At 36.0% G+C, this 21,318-nt stretch overlaps 1 non-coding gene across 1 annotated transcript; it reads left to right on the top strand.

The window, feature by feature from the left end:
• Positions 1-17,221: 17,221 nt before the first annotated feature.
• On the top strand, positions 17,222-17,325 carry LOC122100809. The gene has a single exon (XR_006146262.1). It is a non-coding gene; the product is annotated as a U6 spliceosomal RNA (small nuclear RNA).
• The last annotated feature ends 3,993 nt before the right edge of the window (positions 17,326-21,318 follow it).

Below are 21,318 nucleotides of genomic sequence, written 5' to 3'. Positions count from 1 at the left end.
AAGAAGGTGGAAAACATGGCAGGAACTCCCAAATACCTCTCAGTCCTATCTCTTAACATTAACGGAGTTAACTCTCCAATTAAGCGACATAGACTGTCTAGTTGAATTAAAAAACAAAATCCTTCTATCTGCTGCCTTCAGGAGTCACATCTTGCCCGTAAAAACAAACACATTTTCAATGTGAAAGGCTAGAGCAAAATCTACCAAGCAAACGGCCCCCATAAACAAGCGGAAGTTGCAATCCTAATATCAGATAAAATAGACTTCAAATTAAAATTCGAGAGAAGAGATAAAGAAGGTCGCTACATACTAATTAAGGATCTCTCCTTCAGCAGGATATTGCATTTCTAAATATCTATTCGCCAAACAATGGAGCACCCAAATTTATCCAAGAAACACTACTTTAACTCAAATCCCATATAGATCCAAAGGCATTAATTGTTGGGGATTTTAACACACCACTCTCCCCACTAGATAGATCAACAGGGCAAAAACACAACAGAGAAACTGCAGATCTAAACAGCTGCATAGATCAACTAGATTTTACAGACATCTACCAAACATTTCACCAAGCAGCATCAGAATACACGTTTTCTCAGCAGCACATGGAACATTTTCTAAAATAGACCACATTTTATGCCACAAAACAAACTTGTCTAAATTCAGAAACATTGAAGTTATACCTTGCCTTCTCTCTGAACACAAGGGAATAAGATTAGAACTCAACACCAAAAGCCACCAAAGAAAGTCCGGTATCACATGGAGGCTAAAGAACACACTGCTGAATCACCAGTGGGTCATGGAAGAGATTAGAAAGGAAATTCAAATGTTCATGCTATTCAACAAAAATGAACACACAAATTACCATCTCCTCTGGGAAACAGCAAAGGCAGTACTCAGAGGAAAGTTTATGGCTCTGAGCTCCTACATCAACAAATTGGAGAGATCTGAAACCAACAATTTAATGACACAGCTAAACCTCTTTGAAAAAGAGCAGCAAGATAAACCCCAATCCAGTAGACGGAAAGAAATGATTAAAATTAAATCAGAATTAAATGAATTAGAATACAAAAAAACTATAGAAAGAATCAACAAACAAATAGTTGGTTCTTCGAAAAAATTAACAAAATTGACAGACCCTTAGCAAATCTTATCAGAAAAAGAAGAGAACACACGCAAATAAATAAATTCAGAGATGAGAATGGAAACATCAGCACAGAAACAACCAAGATTCAGGACATTATAAGGGAATACTTCTCAAAACTTTATGCTAATATGTTTGAGAACTTGACAGAAATGGACCTTTTCCTAGCAAATATTGACATACCAAAACTAAACCAAGATGAGTTAAACCACCTTAACAGGCCCATATCAAGCATTGAAATAGAAACAGCAATAAGAGACCTCACAGCTAAGAAAAGTCCAGGACCTGATGGTTTCACAGTGGAATTTTACAAGGCCTTCAAAGCAGAGCTCACACCAGTACTCTTCCAAATTTTAATGAAATTGAATGAGACAGTCCACTACCAAACACATTCTATGAAGCCAGCATAACCCTCATCCCAAAACCATGCAGGGACTCATCAAAGAAAGAGAACTACAGACCCATTTTTTTTGATGAACATTGATGCAGAACTTCTCAAAATAATTTTGGCCAATCATCTTCAACAATTCATCCAAAACTTCATACACCACTATCAAACAGGGTTCATTTCAGGGATGCAAAGCTGGTTCAATATATGCAAATCAATTAATATTATTCATCACATCAACAGGAGCAAGAATAAGAACCACAAGATTATCTCAATAGATGCAGAAAAAGCATTCGACAAGATCCAACACCCCTTTATGATGAAGGTTTTGGAAAAATTAGGAATCCATGGAATATTCCTCAATACAATAAAGGCTGTATATAACAAACCTACAGCCAGCATTATACTCTCCACTTCTCTTTAATCTAATATTAGAATGCTTAGCTACAGCAATAAGACAAGATGCAGACATAAAGGGGATCCAAGTAGGAAAAGAAGAAATAAAACTCTCCCTCTTTGCAGATGACATAATCTTATATTTAAAGAATCCCATAGACTCCAATCCCAAATTACTCAAGCTGATTCAAAACTTTGGCAAAGATGCAGGGTATAAAATTAACACCCCAAAATCAACATCTTTTCTGTATGCCAACAGTGAGAAAAGGGTGGCTGAAATTAGGAAAACAACTCCATTTGTAATAACCACAAAGAAAAGTATACCTAGGAATTAACTTAACCAAAGAAGTGAAGGACCTCTATGATGAAAACTTTAAAATCTTGAAAAAGGAAATCAAAACAGAACTTAGAAAATGGCAAAACCTCCCATGCTCGTGTATTGGAAAGATTAACATCGTGAAAATGACAATACTTCCCAAGGCTATCTACAAATTCAACGCGATATCGATCAAAATTCCAACCTCATTCTTCAAGGAAATAGAAGAGGCAATCCAAAAATTCATATGGAACAATAAAAGACCCCGAATAGCAAAAACGCTCCTCAACGGAAAGAACACTGGCTGGAGGAATATCAATACCAAATTTCAAACTGTACTATAAAGCCATAGTAATCAAAACAGCTTGGTACTGACACAAAAACAGACCACAGGACAAATGGAATAGAATTGAAAATCCAGAAATGAACCCACAGAACTATAGCCATCTAATCTTTGATAAGGGAGCTAAAACAATAGAAGAAAGAGAGGCTCTTTAGTAAATGCTGCTGGCAAAATTGGTTAACTACTTGTAGAAAACTAAAGCTAGATCCTTATCTATCTCCCTGCACCAGAATCAACTCCAAATGGATCAAAGACCTCGAAGTCAAAGCAAACACTCTGAAAAAATTACAGAATGGAATAGGAAAAACCCTAGATCTCCTTGGCTCCGGCCGAAATTTACTGTGGAGAGACCCGGAAACACAACAAATCAAAGAAAGGTTGGACAAATGGGATTGTATGCAGTTGCAGAGCTTCCGCATGGAAAGGACATAGATAGCAAGATCAATAGAAAGCCCATAGATTGGGAGAAGAGCTTCACTAGGCATACAACGGACAAGGGTCTCATATCTAAAATATACTTGGAACTCAAGAAATTAAGTCCCCCAACAACAAATCCTCAAAGAAACAACTGCCCAATAAATAAGTGGGCTAAAGACTTGAAGAGAAACTTTTCTGAAGAAGAAAGAAGGATGGCCAGTAGACCCATGAAGAAATGCTCAACCTCCCTAGCTATAAAAGAAATGCAAATCAAAACAACATTGAGATACCACCTCACCCCAGTTAGAATGGCTATAATCAAGAACTCTAACAACAACAGATGCTGGAGGGGATATGGACAGAAGGGAACCTTACTGCATTGTTGGTGGGAGTTTAAACTTGTTCATCCACTTTGGAAAGCAGTATGGATGTTCCTGAAAAGACTTCACATAGAGCTTCCCTATGACCTAGCAATCCCACTTTTGGGCATTTATGCAAATGTTCACAAACAAGACCACACTAAAGCTACCAGCACAACTATGTTTATTGCAGCATTATTTACCATAGCTAAGATATGGAACCAACCCACATGCCCCTCAGTAGATGAATGGATCAAGAAAATGTGGTATATATACACAATGGAATTCTATGCCTCCATCAGAAAGAATGGTACTGCCCCATTTGTTAGGAAATGGAAAATCTTGGAAAAAATTATATTAAGTGAAGTAAGCCAAGCCCAAAGACACATAGGTCTCATGGTTTTCCTTATTTGCAATATCTTGTATATGTATGAGTCAAGAGGAAAAGGTCAGATAATGTGATGTTAGGAAAATGAACCCTTAGATATGTATTTTAATGCTTTTTTATTTCATTCATTTGTTTCTAACGCATTTATAAGATTATCTCTTTGTTGCTTTGTATGTCGCTCCCCCACAGTTTAACCCCTGCTTTTACTATATTTGATGTCAGTATAACTTGTGGAGGAGATGGGGAAAAACCAGTTGTTTAAGGATACAGGTGGACCTGTTGCAACAATGAGAAGTACAAGTTCATGTCGAAAACGAGCTTTACAATGCTTTTGCGGGGGGGTGGAGGGGGGAGGATTGGGTGGTGGAGAGGTAGGGGGGAGGTAGGGAAGGGATGTGAAGGGTAAACAAAGGAGGAGGCTGCAATGCTTGATAAGAAATGTATGCATTATCCTGCCCATGTAATTGTAACCCCTCTGTACAGTATGTTCACACCAAAAAATTAAATTAAATTAGAAAAAAATTTTATCTTTCATTGCTTATTCTTGTTTTGGAATTTAAAGGCTAAAGATTACCAGCTCATATATCCTCAGTTGTCACTGTATTTGATTCCGGTTCCTTTCATCTTGTATATACAATTTTCTAATTTGGGGATGGGAAGGCTAACAAAATGTTGAAACAACTATACAGGTTGACCAATTGTAACAATGAGATGTACAATACACTATCTTGAAAATGAACTTCACAACTTCAAGGTATGTAGACAGAAGAGTTAGGGAAGTATGCAGGGAAGGAATTGTAGGAGGAAAACAAAGGATGTGTAACAATGCTCAACAGGAAATGTACTCATTACCTTACTCATGTAACTGTAACCGCTCTAAACAGTATTTTTACAATAAAAATATTTTAAAAGATTACAAGCGTATACTCCCACAGTTAACTTGCTATACACCTTAAATGCTTCATATGGCTTGAAATGGGAAAACAAAAAGAACACAACTTTCAATATAGATTGTCTATTGTTGTAACACCAAGATGACAAATGCAGTGCCAAGTGCAGTGTATAGTCATTAACCTCAAGAATTCTGAGTTGTTTTCTTTGGCCGAAAATCTCTTAATTGTATTATACATAATATGCAGAAATGCCCTGAAAATTATTCATGGAGAAAAACCTGGTCTACAAAATCAGGAAAATTTGACCAATTCAAAAAAGTAAAATAAGACAAGAAAAATTCTATTCCTGTTTATATAAAAGCTAGGATTAAATATGGTTCTACTAATAGTCTGAAGAAGAAAAACAATTATTTAAGTGAATTGTTATTACGATGATGCTAATATCCTTCTTTTGGATTGTTCCCTGTATTAATATGCAGTGTCCGTCCTTGTCTTTTTGAATTGATTTTAATGAAAGTTTACTTTCTCAGATATCAGGATTGCTACACCAGCTTTCTCACTGGGGACATTTGATTGGTAGATCCTTTTCCAACCCTTCACTCTGAGTTTGCTTGTATGTTCGGCTGAGTGGTGGGTCTCCTGAAGGCAACAGGATAGGTCATATTTTCTGATCCAATCTGCAGTTCCTTTTCTTTTGATTGGCTAATTAAGCCAGTTAATATTAAGTGATAGTACAGAGAGATGCATTGTGGTCCCTATCATTCCCTGTTTTCCTAACTTTTTCTTCTTTCCTTTCCTCCTGCACTTGCTCAGTTAGACTTCTATTACTGCCTGTCTGATGCGAGTCCCTGTTCCTGGTTGCTTTCTTCAGGTTGTGTTCCTTCTTTTAGTATTGTTTGTATGCTGGCTTAATGTTTATATATTCATTTAGTTTTTCTTTGCTATTAAAAATTTTCAGCTCTCTCCATCAAATGTAAATCCTAGCTTTGCTGGGTATATCAGTCTGGGTTGGCAGTTATTGGTTCTCAGGGCTCGTATGGTATTTTCCCAGGCCTTTCTTGCATTCAGTGTTTGTGTGGAGAGAGCTGCAGTGATTCTAAATTTTTTCCCATTGTTGTATAGCTCCTTCTTCATTTTTGCTGCATGCAAGATTGTTTCCTTATTATTCAGATCTATCGTTTTTACTATAATGTGTCTAGAAGTGTTTTTCCTGGGATCTTGCTTGTTGGGTGTTCTATATGCTTCTTTTATGTAGGTAAGATGTTCTTTTTGGCGGTGGGGAAAATTTTCACCGATTATCTTGTGGAATAGGTGTTGCATTCCCTTGCTCTGAAATTCCTCAACTATACGAAGGTTAAATTTCTTGGCATTATCTTCTTTCTCTTGAATTTCCCTTTGGCTTAATTTGAGTGATTTTTCCATATCTGTCACTTTTTGTTCCAGTTGGTGTATTCTGTCTTCTGTATCTGACACTCTACATTCCATTTCGTTCACTCTGTTCACCGTGACTTCTATTGTCGTTTGCCTGGAGGAAATGGATTCCTTTATGGATTCGATGTTGGTTCTCAAACTATTGATCTCACCTCTTAATGAGGTATGTACTACCTCTAATTTGGCATTTATCTCACTTCTTACTGAACTTTGTGCAGCCTCTATTTTTGAATGCATCTCCTGTTTGATATCTTGTATCTCTTTTGATAGTTCATCCTTGTACTCTTTTAATTTCTGATCTATTTCTCGCTTTATTTCTTGAGTCATTGCCTCAGCAACCCTTGGATGTAGTTTTTGTCTTCCATTCCTGTTTTGCTCCCACTGGGGCTCTCCCCTGCATGGCTCCTGGCTATTGAGGATAGCTTGCTATCCTGGGTAGTGATAAACCTTGTAATTTTTCTCTGTGATTTTCTCATGGGGGTTCAGGGATTATTGGAGACTAATTTGCAATTTTGGTTTGTTGTGTCTGTTTTTGCTTGGTTGCTGATTCTGTATTGGTACAGAGAGTCTGTGCCTGATCTGGTTTCTGTTGGGGGTATACTTCCAGCTGCTGGTCTGACCTACATAGGATTCTCGGCTCTCTGCTGTAGATCCCTGGCAATTCCCGCCTTTGGAAGGGTTGAGCACCCTAGACTGCTCATGTTTGCTCCTACGAGTGCTCTTGACAAGATCAGATGCTCTGGATGCACTCTTCCAGATGTTGGAGTTGGCTATGGGCTCCTGATGTTTTTGTTTGGTTGTTTTTTTGGGGGGCCGGTTGTGGGCTTGAACTCTAGGTTTGGGTGCTGTCCATCAGCTCTTCAGCTCAAGGCTGGCACCCTACCATTTGAGCCACAGCAACACTTCTGACCCTTTCTGCTCATGTGATGCTGAGGAATCAGATCCAGGGCCTCATGCACCCAAGACTATCACTCTACTGCTGAGCCACCTTACCAGCCTGAGCTCCTGCCTACTATCAGGTGCTGGTGGCCTGTGTTGCCCAATCCCAGCCTAGAGTATATGGGTTGGGTTTTGGTGGGGTTTGGGCTTCTCTTGTCCTGAGCCTCCAGGTCTTTTGTTGTCACAGATGTACTTCCCAAGGGATACAGTTCCCTGTTTTTCATCCCTCTGCTGAGGCGTATGCTCAGTTGGGAGGAATTGGCTCTGTTGTTCAGGCACTGGATCGCCAGGCCTGGTTCTGGCCCCCCGCCTGGGGCACACCAGTTAGGCCTGTGCTGCTGTGTATACCACCTAGGTTATGCAGCCTGGGGTACACAGTTTAAATTTCTGCTACTGTTGGTTGTCTTGACCCAGGGGCACTGTTCCTGGCTTGGCTGTCTAAGCTCTCTTCCAGGGGTGTTCTTGCTCTAGCCTGGCCAGCAGAGTGTGTTCCCAGGGCCGGTGGAGCTCTCGAAGAGTTCCCAGTTTTAGTGGGTCCTGTGGTCCGGGTGTTGGGGTAGGGAGTCTGGGTCAGGGTCTGGGGATTCCCTCCAGATCTGCTCTCCTTTGAGGGATACACTGTCCCCTGTGGGGTATTCACCCTGGAGCTAGTTGTTTCTGTGTGGTGTAGGTTGTCAGTTGCTGTTGCAATCCGAGTTCAGTTGGGGTGGTTGCAGGGCTGGGCTAAGGGTGGTGTCTCTGTGTTTCTCTTCTGTCTCTGCCTCTGTCGAAGCTGTCAGGTCCACAGTGTCCACACTCAGGTGGCTTCTGCATCTGCATGTAGCTCCCTGTGTCTCTGGGACCCTGGCAGCCCCCATCGGGTTGTCCCAATCGATGGGTCTGACACCTGTACCTCAGGCAGATTCTGCATGAGTGATCTGCAGGCAGCCCCCTGTGTCTCTGGGACTCTGGGAGCTCCCGCCATGCTGGCTGGCCATGGCTTGGCATGCTGCCATGTGGCCAGTGAATGTTAGGGGAGGGGTCTTCTGCTCTTCTCTGTTCTGAAATTCTTCTTTTCCTCTCTTTCTTTTTTGTTATTTTCCACCTCCTGTTTGTCTCTGAGTGTTCGTCTTTTTGTTGTTGTCGGTCTCTTGGGGAGATTAAGCATTGGAACTCGAACTCTCTTTTTGTTTGGGGAGAGCTTCAGTGTTTCCCTACTGCTTTGTCGCCATCTTTGTCCTTCTCTTATACAATAAAAAGGAAAACACAAGTTAACTTGATCTTTGTCAATCCTCTTTGTTCCATTCCCCTCCTAGGATCAGTTTCCACATCCAGGAACAGTTACTTCCAGGAACAATCGATGGTGCTGCTTGTGGTATAATGAATGTTTTCTGGCTTCACCGAAATAACACAAGGACACCTTTGGACCTGATGTAACACGTGTTTCAGAGACAACTTAGTAAAGAGAAAATACCAATTATATTGCTTATAAATACATTATCCATGAGTATATTGAGTTCAAACTTTGTAAGTGCTCTGTAAATTAAGGCGAATTTTAAATGGGAAGAAGGTTCTCAGATCATTTTTTATGAGTATATATGCTGCACATTATTTCCCAAGTGTACATGAGTTAACAGTTAGGGAAACAATAGCAATAATAGGAGAAAGAGAAGTTCTGTGTTTAAGTATAAGGGTTCATTACACTATAGAAGACTCTATAAATAAGACAACATTGAAGCAATAAAGCCAAGTCCAGTATGTAGATTTATGAGAGTGATATAGGGAAAGCATTACTCCTACGAGGAATACGAAGTATGAGCCCACTCTCTTTATAAATCACGCTTGTTAATCACGCAAATTTGTAGACAGTAGAATGGAAGAATAATTCTGTTTATAATGCAAGTCAGATATAAGATCATGGACTTAACTGGAAAAAAAAAAAGTCCATCTTGAGAGAGCAGGGATTATACTAGCCATGAACTGGTGGATAAGATCACATTTTTCTCTTTCCTTTACTTATATATTTTTGTTGGTGGTGGTCTTGGCACTTGAACTCTGGTCCTGGGCGCTGTCCCTCTGCTATTCAGCTCAGGTTAGGATCCAGCGTGGGGAGAACAGTCTTTGAGACACTATTTATAATTAACCAGCCAAAAGCTGTATTAGAAGAATGGCTCAAGTGATGGAATACCAGTCATGAGCAAGATGGCTGAATAAGAGCTTGAGGCTTTTGCATACATACATACAAACATACACATAAACACAGAGGCACTTATATGTACACACACGAATACACAAATGAAGCAATTCTCAGAATATGTAGAAAAGGAAAAGTTAGGAAACAATAGATAATATGTCCTCAGTAAGATGAGAATCAAGTCATAATTTTTAATGTTAGAAACTCCTCAAGTGAAGTTTCTTCAAAAAAGTTTAAGAATATTACATAGATAGGGACCAGAGATAGTAAGAGAGTCAAGTAATCATTATGAAAGGATCAGATCCATGAAGGAATGAATCAGAGACCACAAATGTGTATCTGAAAATGATCATATCCTCTGTGAAATGTTAGAACATCTTTTAAAATAGTACATGAACAGTCGGAGCAGTCTAGTGGATGATATCATTGGAGAAGTTCAGAATTGCTAGTCTGTATCTAGATTAAATAAAGCAAGAAACTATGGCGGGTCAATGTGATACAAGCCTAGGATTCTAGCACTCAGACTGACAGGAGTTTAGAAACTGGAATTACATAGTGACACCCTTCCTGCACCAGGTAGTATAATTTTGTCTTAATAAAAGAAACCAAACAAGAAAGGAATACGCAGTTGGAAGGTTGGGCTAATTTTGTCATAATGTTTTGAGAAGTCGTTTCCTATTGAAATGCAACTCATATATAATCCTCAGTTCTGCTTTTAAATGGTCTCTTCATTACAGAACATTCCTAGATGCAAAATGGCTCATGATTCCCATCCAGAACTTGAAAAAGTAAGTAATCATCATTCTGTTAGATTCCAAGAAAAGGATGAAGGATTACAAAAGATTAAGCCTGAAGATATAGCAGAGTTCGTCTAATGTAAGAATTTATAGATCTTGCTTAATTAGATTATAGATTTAAAATATATATTTTGGTTTTGTTTGTAATTTCATATTCTATAGGATACTACAAAATTCTTTTTAAGTAGAAGGTTTAATTGAAAAATTTACAAATGTTTCTTACATTCTATTTGCCTGGAATATACTTTCAAGAGAGTTATAATTAGAACTCTGTTAATAGAGATTTCAAACAGTTCATGTATAAAACGATAATGTGAATAATGTAGACAGAGTTGCCAACAATAGATGATATTAATTTATAACTTTAGAAAAAGGCAATTTTTTGAGGCTTTGGTATAACATTGTATGAAGAGAATAATTGTGTGACTTCTTCTTTCTTCTACCTGTATGTAACACAGGAAGCAATTTCCTTAATTATGTGTCTCTGTATACAATGAGAAAAATGCTAGGTTTGGGGGTTGTTTTTATTTTTGTTTTATTGTTTTGTGCTAGGGGTTGAACTCTGGGGATGGACACTGTCTCTGAGGCTGTTTATGCTCAAGGCTTGTGCCCTACCACTTCAACCTCAGTACCACTTGTGTCTGGTTTTTGCTGAGAAGTTTATTGGAGATAAGAATCTAGGGAACCTTCCTGCCTGGGTGGGTTTTGAAATGTAATCTTCTGTTTATCTATGATAGCTAAAAAAGTATAAATATAAATAATATTTGCAAGAATACCAGTGGAGGAAAAATGATGCAACCCAGTTTATTGTGGTGCTTTTTCCAGAACACGGAGGGTATCACATTAGCAGAGGTGTAGTATTTTTTCAAAATGGAGATAAGCTATTCGTGATGTGAATTAAGGGAATTTTGAGGTGCACCCTACAAGTTGGAAATTGTTGGTCTCAGATTACTTTATTGCATAAACCTTGGGATTGATGGTCATAGAAATAATAGCTTAATCTGATAAATAATTGCTTACTCTTGAAGAATTAATTATAACTGATGTTTCATAGTTTTATACTATTTCAGAATGTGGCTATTTTTCTGTTCACTTCTCTATCTGTAACACCCCATTGGAAAATGCATATATGGAATGTTCATTATTTCAAAATGAGTAGTTATTAGTCATAAGAATTTTGAAGAACACATATATTCTGTCCTCTTAGCAACTTATTTACTTTTAAAAGTTCTGGCTTTCCGTAGAATTAAAGTGTTTTCTGTTTTAGCATGAGAAAGTACTACATTTATTCTTTTTTCAAAATATTGGCAAGTATATTGTGAAAATATTGTCTAGTTGGACAACATTCAAGTTGATGGCCCTTTGATTAAAATTCAAATTAGATGCCAAATAGTACTGATTTTTAAAAGTTACTACATAAAGAATAATATTTACTATACCAATACAGTGAAATATTATTTCATGCAGCTTATTTTTAAAATTTAATTTTAATGTCAAAAATGATGTGCTGTGGGGTTACAGCAATTGTAAGCTAGTGAAAACACAATTTTTCAAACTTGTTACCCCCTCTCTCATTTTTCTCACAGTTTTACTTCACCCCAATATGCCTCACAAGTTGTAATGTACATTTCCAACTTATTGTCTTGTGAGTATTGCTATTGCATTGGTTTGCCCTTTGTCCTCTGTCTCGCCATTTTGTTGTTCCTGTTCCCTTCCCTAATTAAGGTAAATGCATGCTCAATGCACAGGGTACCAAAATCAAATACAGCAGGGAATAAACCATAGAGGAAAATCCCAAAGAAAATAGAAATCACATTGTACATTACAAACAACAACTGCAAATAAATATCTCTGTTTCCATAGCTTGGAGCTCATTTTGCTCAGCATCCGCTCATATGATCATATACATGCATAACAAAGCCACTGGAAAATAATAGTTTCATGGACAGTATATCAGGAAAAAATATATTAACTGTTTTTATGGTAAAGGTGGAATTAGGATTGGTGAATTCGTGATTCTGATAAAGGAATTTCAAAAAACTTTAAAGTTTATGACAGGTAAATTTTAATTGTTCAACCTTTTTCACAACTTAACCTATTAAGAAAATTTGAAATTACCTGGGAAAATAGGCTTTCATGTAAAGAAATCCATAGAGACTTAGCTGAGATGGAGCAATGTGGGTAAGATGGCTCATTTTCACACTAAATAAACAAACCTCACAAACCTTGCTGTAAATCATGTAGATTCCCTTGAGAATTGTCCTTAACCAGGAAAAATACTCTTACTGTGTGAAAACAAGGTTGTAGTGGAATTTAAACACAAATTTTGTAAAAAAAATAAGAAATTAAAATTTGTGAATTGACTTTAATTACCAAACAGTAATTTTCTGAATAAGATAATTTGGTTCAAATTATTTAGGGAGAGAGTGTCCTCCACAATGAAAGAGGGTATTGGGTTTACACTTTTCTGTTTGTAATACTTTCCACAATTTCTTTCCTCGTGAAGCAGTGAAACACAGAAAAAAATCTGATTGGTTACATCAAACCAATTATTTCACATTTCTAAGTAGCTCAAAAATATAATATCCTTATTAACATGAGATAATGAAGACTTCTTTTATTACATAAGCCAAAAACTTTTGGGATCAGAAAAGAATTGAGAATATTGAAAAGGTAAGAAAACACGTTCTTGGAAGCCTTAGCTAAGTGTATTGGTTTCAGCAGTGGAGGGAGGCCAGAACTTTTTGATGTAGATTGTCTTAATGTTTTTGCTACCTAAAGTGATTTTACAGAGTCTATTTGGCTCAGTGTATTGCAGAACACATTGAAGACATGAAAATAAATTCCACATCCAAATAAAAGAGTTTTGAAAGAGAAACCATGAAGATATAGCAGTGCGGGAGGTCTTATAGTAATTCAGCTTTACTAGACCTGAAGCTAAGAAGCTGTGATTAATTGGAAATCAGTCAAGAGCAAAGAGGAGAACAGAGAAGTAAGACATAGAAGTATTGCCTTTGTAACAGACACTGTAATCCAAGGAATGGGTGATTTAACTCTATTCTTCTCCATACATTTTGTTGAGCAAATGCAAGACCATGAGAAAAATAATCTATTGAAATAATTCTGCAAAGAATAACTTCACTGTTCTTGATATGGTATCTAAGGAGAGTCTTAAGAGTGAAGATAAAAGTGGAGTATTCTTTGGTTTCTTCTAAGCATCTTGTTAGCAAAATATATCTTTGAGGTTAGAAGTGATTGAAGCAAAAAGTGGTGGAGTATTTATTTATTTTTGTTTTTTTAATATTTAATGCCCTAAATTTATTCTAATCTACTGCCGTTCAAGAACTGGGTTACATTATCAAGTAAAGCTAAACAAACAAATGAAGAGTTCGCTGATGTTCCTCAAACCCAAATGATTCACTTTTGAAACTGGAGGTTTCCTTTCTAAGGTCTGTTCCCTGTCTAGATACCCAGGGGTGGGTGCCAATGCTCTCAAGGTAGAGTATTTATTTTTGAGGGCACTTTAGACACGAGAAGATTTTCAAGGTAAAAGAAAAAAGAAAAAATTATAGCTAAATATTTGTGATTACAGGTTCTTGAACTGGTTTTTTGGAGACAAAGTTTTGCATTACAGTTTATCCTCATTAACATAGATGTTGAGTTTTCGTGGCAACCAAATGCAAAGGGGAAGTTTAATGGACTCACTTGGACAAGTAAACAGTATGATAGAAAATAATGGGAAATAAAATTTAGTGAAATATTTTGAACAATTACTTTGCCAGAACAAAGAAGGAAAGATATAATTCAAAATCACTTGATTTTATTAAAGGTATGAAAAAAGAGTAGTGAAGACAGATGAGAGGAAACACAGAGAAATGTTTTCTCTCCAGTAGAATAATGCGTTTTTGATCTTGTTTCTTCCATTCTATCTTCACAAGCTATCAAGTGTGCCTCATGACTGGAGTGTCCAGTTCAGACAAAGAGCACTCGCAGATGAAAAGATTCGCAGTAGATGTAGGTGCTTTATAACCTTTGACAATGTACTTAATCTGTTCTAAATTCTCCCCTACCCCAAACTGCCCTCTTTGAACAGCTTTGTTTGCTTTTCCCAAGACTGCCCTTCATTAACTGCTTAAAATTTTGATAGGTCATATTCGTACTCTCTTGAGATTGTTGTTTGGTTGCGATTTTTGTGTTTTTTTGTTTGTTGTTGTGTTTTTAACTGAATTTCAAAAGGTTGTGCAAGTATATTACAATTGAATATGTCCATCTAATTGTCAAATGCTCCAGGATCAGAGTCACTCCTTCTATCATTCTCTACCAACCCCCTTCTCCAAGATTTATTTCAGATTTAGCACTTCATTTATTACATGTGTATATTGAGTGTTCTAGATATACTTGCCCTTGTTCCATTTTTCATTCATTCTATGTCTTTACTATTATTCCTCTCAGGTTTCAATTTCCTGATAGTCATTCTGTTAAACTGTCTGTTAATATTTTGAAAGGTTTATATACATCTCCTGCAGTTTCAATCCCGCATATACATGAAGTGATGTCAGCTTATATTTCCATAATTCATTTGCAAGACTGGAGATGTGAAGCACCTAGACATGATTTTATTCTAATCCATTTGGAACATTAATCTTTAGTCAACAAAAAAGTTTAAAAATGGCTTAGAATTTATTGTACTAGTTTTTATAAATGGCCTTGTAAAATGGTGTGATTATTTTATTTATTTGGAAAAAGAAGAAAACTAAGATTTACTACTATAGAGGTATATGATAGAAATAGAAGACAGATTTTATGTTTGTCACATCTCTGATGAGTACCCATATTCAAGACTTGAAGTCACATTTCTAACTATGTTAAACAGGGAACACATAAAACAACGCATGATAAGGCAACTATTAGTGACTTTTTAAAATGTACCTTCTTATGTGATGAAATTTACTTTATTAGCTAATATTTGGGTTTGAAATATAGGATGCTGATCTGTTTAACACATTTCGGCAAGGCATCTACTCGAACAATGCCAATGGTGTGGGGGGTAATATTTCTACAATTTAATGAATGGTTGAACTTGTTTGGGATTAGTGCTGGGTAAATAAATCAATTCTATTGTAACTTGCCCCTACATTGAAAAACTTGTAATGTCACTATCATCTACTTGCCAAGTGTTATTCTGGCGAATGTGATTTTAAAAAGTTTATTTGAAAAGGAATATACTTTCAGAAGATTAAATGTAGGTTATCATTGGTTTGAGAATGACAACATTTTTATACTACAGAACCAAGTTTTACTGAAGTAACAGTTTTTTGAAGCTCTAAGAATCTTCTCAATTAAAGTTTTTCTAAATTATATTTGACTTCTAAGTCAAGATTTCCTAGCCTTGGTAGACCATGTATGGATCTACCGTTCCAGGAAGTATTTTTGGCCTACTTATGCTGGGCTGAAATCTTTCATTAATCATTAGGAGAAGGTATTAAAAATATTCTTGTGACATTTGTGATTTTGTTCACTCAAATGGGCTTGTCATCTGTAAATTGAAAGTTTGAATTACAGTACTTTCTCTCATATTTTATGATCTCATCTTTCATTTTAAGTTGACTTGCATTTCACAATAGCTTACATCTAAATCCTGCAAGGAATTAAGGACCTGAAATATTATAGGAAATGAGAAATTGAGACATGTCTTCAATTACTTACTGTTGGCATGTTGCATGGGCCTAGGTGAAAAGTCTTGCTTTTGTTATCTGATGATGCAGATAACTGGGAACTGGTATCCTAGGACCCGTGGGTCCTGCAGAAGAATAATAGCTTTTAGACATCATATCAGCAAAATTTTGGTAAAATCAGTAAGAATGCTTCAGAAATATGGAGAAAAACAGTTTGGGACCAGCGACTTAAAACAATAAACAGAGCAGCAGAGTAAAATACATTATAGATTAGAGGAAAACAATACTGTTTTTTTACCATGTAAATTCAGAAGATCAAGAACACTTAGAAGGTATCACAAATTTATACCGAAGACATTGCATTGATACTTTTTATATTCTAAAAATAATTATTTATATTCCAATCTATTTATGGGAATAAATATCAATTTAGTTGTCAAATTATCATCTAATTCTAGTAAGTTTCACTGTGTGAAATTTAAGATCAGCACATATAAATAAAAATATATAAGTATATATAATATAAGAAATTATTTTCCATTGTTTTGTTGTGGTTAGGGTATCAAAGGCAACTCCGTTTTAAAGTATTGTTCCATTATCTCTACCTCAGTTTTTGGTAGAGTTAGATCTAAAGCTTTACCATTTCGAGATTTACAGCCTAGAGGCAAGAGGAAACACTGTGATTAAAACATTACCAATTTAAGGCCTAATATCGAGGACTTGTCCAGGAGCTATGAAAATATTTGTTGATAGAAAGTCAGTAGTGTAAGTTCCTGCCTGGTTGGATTGTAGACAGGCTAGGACATTAGGTAATCATGCATATGAACAATATTTTCACCTTCTTGGCTTTAGCTACTTTTGAAATGTTTGGTATAATAAACAAAGGTATTTTAATAAAATACTTTGAATATCTGCCTTTAGCTACCAACTCATGGACAAGGTCTAAGTGTCCACTGTAGGCTTCCCCAGGAAGAGGGGTATACTCATCCTCATGCCTATTTTTAGAAAATACCTTCTATTCTGAATAATTCATTCTCAACTATTCATCTCTCTATGATCCCTTGTAACTAAGATTAGTTTTGTTCCAGTAAGACAATCTATGCTGTCACGGTAAGATATTCTGGTTGGTCTCTTCCTACATGGAAGAAGGGTAAAGGGTCAGGAAGACATTAGTGCCATTGAGACCTCATTTTGGAAATTTTAAGCTGCAGAAGTTTCGAAGTAGCTTTTAAGAAGGCCTACTTTGAATCCATTAGCTCCACAAAGCTAACTCAGTTGATAAGTAAGTACTTGAAAAGCCATCACCTTTGGACTTAGCTATAAAGGCTTCAAAATATGATCAAATTTAAAATGAAAAAGACAAAATAGTCATTGACAGAAAAATTGCAAATTTGAGCAATCCACCATACAATATAAGTTTTTTTTCCACTATAAACAGAAATTTAGAGAAATAAGATCAATACCATTTTTAGGAACAATAAGGGTTCATTGTTACAAATAGGCAACCAAGGATATATGCCTGTATAAAGATTGCATCATTAACTACTTAAATTTAGAGGATACTACAGGCTTCGGCAGCAGTTCTACGCAAATGACAACAATACCAAGATTAGCATGGCACTTGCACAAGGATGATATAAAAATTGGTGAAGTATTCTATATTTTTCATTTTTCAGATGCAAGAAATGAAAAACAGTTATTAAAAGGTTGATTACAAAAATACAAGTGTAACAGCATATATAATTCATAGAATTAAAGGTTAGGTTGACATCAGTGTTTAAATCTTCACCTTAGAAAGGCCTTTACATAGCATAACCTTTAAACAACTTGAAATTAGATAATATTGTCATCTTATCCCAAAGAAATAAAATACTATAAGGACCTAGGGAAAAAAAGGAATCTTAAACTTTTTCTATAAGGAATGCAATTTGAATGGACACATTTATTAATTAACCTATATATTATAAAACAATGTAGAATTCAAAATATATCTAGGAGAGAAGGAAATGGATTATGGACATTATACAAATATAGATATACTTTTTTCAGATAAGCACCAGGAATAACTTAAGTTTCTATACTATTTATTTCCACAGATAATTTAAAATTATTTCTGATTTTAAAAAATCACAAACTCTGCAAAAAACATTATAGATGTATACAAACAACTCTTGAATACATTTTGACATCAATGTCAGGCAATTCACTTGGAAGAATAACATGGAATCCATGATTTTTTAAAGTAAGATATTGCTGTTGCTTTGCATTGTGAAAATATTTTGTAAGGACATGAATGATGAAAGTTTTGAAATTTAAGAAACTTAACCAAACCATTACGACTTTTGGAGGGACACAAAGGATGAACTGGCATTTTTGAAATTTAAAGAACTTAACCAAACCATTACGATTTAGGAGAACAATTTGTAAAGCCTTTCACAACTTCAAAGAGGTAGTGATACATACTTATCCTTTTGGCAATATCAAATGCAGTTTCTTCAAAGTTGTTCTTCAGACCTGGTTTGATATAATGGTTCAACAGAAGTAGATACAGCATATATTTGCTATTTCTATTCCCAGCAGCAAGATGCAAGGTGGTCAAGAGGACTTTAGTTTGGGCATTTGTAGCTGCATCATGATGAAGTAAGAAAGAAACCACTCTGGTATTATTCCACATATAAGCACTGTGCAGGGGTGTCCAGCTATTCACAGTTATTACATGAATATCTGCCTTGAGCTACCAACTCATGGACAATATCTAAGTGTCCACTGTAGGCTTCTCGATGAAGAGGGGTATACTCATCCTCATCCCTAGTATTTATATGAGTGGCCTTTTTGGAATGTAGTCTCCGCACTGTAGTAAGCCGATTAATTTCGGCATCCCAAAGAAGAAATTTACTTGGATCCTTCTCCATTTTTTTCTCGTAATTGATACCATTTCTCATTTTTCATATTGTTCCTTGTCTTCATCAGAATTGCCTAACCAGAGACTTTGAGTACCAGTGGGAATGAGGTGTCAATGAATTTCCCGTATAGTTCACGTTGGTTGAACTTGTTGGAAAAATCCGGTGAATTTTCGGTATGTTTTTTCACCGTGATTTATTTTCTCTTTTTCCATTTTTACTATTCTAAATTATTCTACCAGGAGAGTAGGGATTGATAGAGAGCAGAGAAAGATTTTCCTCCGTATTCAAAGGTACAGACTGAAAATGAGGACCAGTGGTATCTTCATGAGCAGCTTATTCTAGGAATGAGAAAATAGGAAACAATACCTTCTATGTAAATGATTTGGGAAATACCATGATATAGTGTAAGAGTACTCACTATTCAACATAAGACCTTTCTAATAGATTCATAATTTATTGGTACTCAAATTAGAAAAAAAATGTATAATGCAGTAGTAAAATAGAAGTCCTTTGCATAACTACTTAAATTCCTTGTTTTTTTTTTTAAAGACACTTGTTTTCATCTAAAAAAGTAGGCCTGTTTATTGTCTTTAGGTGATTTTGATGATTGAAGATGCTTAATGAGAAGTCAAAATGTATTAGTAATCCTTTGCTATCAATTTAATTTCACTTTTCTTCTTGGAGAATATAATGATCAAAGCAATAGTTCAGAATCAGCAAGCAATAGTTCAGAATCATGCTTCCAGCACAAGTGGATCACCAGTAAGTAATACTCGATACCATTTTCCAAAAAGGTTTATCACAGATGCAATCAGCCTGCCTCTCTAGTTGCTTTCCTAGCCTGGACTTATTCCTTCATTGTACAGGAAAAGTGTGATTCCACTGATTTCAGTCAGATCTGTTACCAGAATTTTAAAGGATTTAGATGTTTTTTTAAATTAGTTGTGGGGCCTGAACTCTGGGCCAGGGCACTGTCCTTGAGCTCTTCAAATCAAGGCAAGTGCTCTACCACTTGAGCCACAGCACCACTTCCAGATTTTTCTGTTTATGTGGTGCTGATTTGGGAAATGGCAGGGCAGAAAGTGAAATGATACAACCGAAAATATAAAAGCAAAACAAAGTAGGATAATTATGGAGCAATTATATTATCTATGAGAAACATGAAAGAGAGAGAGGAAGAAAGAAACAAATGTGCAATGACCTATCTAGCCACAAAATCCATGCTTCTGATCAATTTACAGAACAATTTTTTTAAACAGATGGAAATAGAATTCATTTATTTACATTAAATTAGTAAATACATTTTTAGTAGCCTACGTAAAGAGACATACCTTTGACCAAATTACAGACAAGAATTTTAATCCTTTGGCTGGGAAGGTGGCTCATGGTATAGTGCTTGCCTTGCAGCTTACTAAAGTGCAGAGACTACTTTCCAAAAATGCCATTCATATGAATACTAGGGATGAGGATGAGTATATCCCTCTTCATAGGGAAACCTAGAGTGGACATTTAGACGTTGTCCATGAGTTGGTAGTCAAGGTAGATATTCATGCAATAACTGTGAATGGCTGGACACCCTGCACAGTGCTTCTATGTGGAACATATTGCAACAGTGCGCGTGCACACACACACACACACATACACACATATACACACACATCATCAGATTTCTTCTTAAGTATTTTTTGTGCATGTCCTTAAGAAGAAATTTACATTACTAACTTGAATTTCTGACAGGACAATATCATCACTGTACATCTTGCTTCTATGCTCTCAGTTTTAAATTACTATCTAAGTATGTGCATTAGATTAGTATAGGAAATAGTAGGATCCACACTGGTGGCTCATTTCTTTAATCTTAGCTAATCAGAAAGATGAAATCTGATGATTGTGGTTTGAAATCAGACCAAGAAAAAAAGTCTATTAGATTTTGATTTGAAAGTAACCTGCAAAAGCTAGAAATGGATCTGTGGTACAAGCAGTAAAATGCTAGCCTTGAGAAAACTAAAACAAAAAAAAAATAACAATTCTGGGACAGAGACAGGTCCTGAGTTCAAGCTCTAGTATTAGCAACAAACTAATGAATGAATGAATTTATTAATTAACTAAAAATAAATTAAGTGGTCACATGTGGAGTGGAAGGTAAAATGTAACAACCATGGTGACTGGCTTATGTATTATTTTGTAATAAGGCAAATTATCATTTGTCCTAAACACTAACATTTTATTTGAACTTTTTTGTACAATAAACCCTGAATTTGGCATGCATGTATATTTGTGTGTGCATGTGCACACCTGTGTGTATGTGTATATGTGTGCTTTGTGCTGTTGCAATGTTGCTTGCCAATATGGACAGGGTGAGGCTTAAAAGAGCTGTTGTTACGTTTTTATTTATCAGTGTTCCATTCTGTCATTTCAGTGGAACCACCCTTCCGTACATTTTATTTTTCAAATGATAAAAATATCATTATCAAAGCATTTACACCATTAAGTTAGATAAAAGAGATCACTTTCAGCTCTTAGTATTTGTTAGGTAAGAAGATACACATATAATTAGGTAGTAAGTTATTGCTGTAAGATGACTGTCAGTACAAAATATGTATTTGACCTCTTAAATTGGTTATACTTTTAAGATATACTCATGGAGTGATTTTGAGTGACTTGACCAAACAGGTATTACTTTCTTGTTATTCCTGTGAAACACAAAGTGGATAAACTCTTTACGCATGTCTGTTGAAAATAACGTTTTTGGTAAG

This window comes from Dipodomys spectabilis, unplaced genomic scaffold (assembly GCF_019054845.1).
Source record: "Dipodomys spectabilis isolate Male_0828 unplaced genomic scaffold, ASM1905484v1 ptg000608l, whole genome shotgun sequence".
NCBI classification, from domain to species: domain Eukaryota; kingdom Metazoa; phylum Chordata; class Mammalia; order Rodentia; family Heteromyidae; genus Dipodomys; species Dipodomys spectabilis.
Note: the sequence above shows the minus strand (reverse complement) of the source record. Positions and strands in the feature narration are given on the sequence as shown.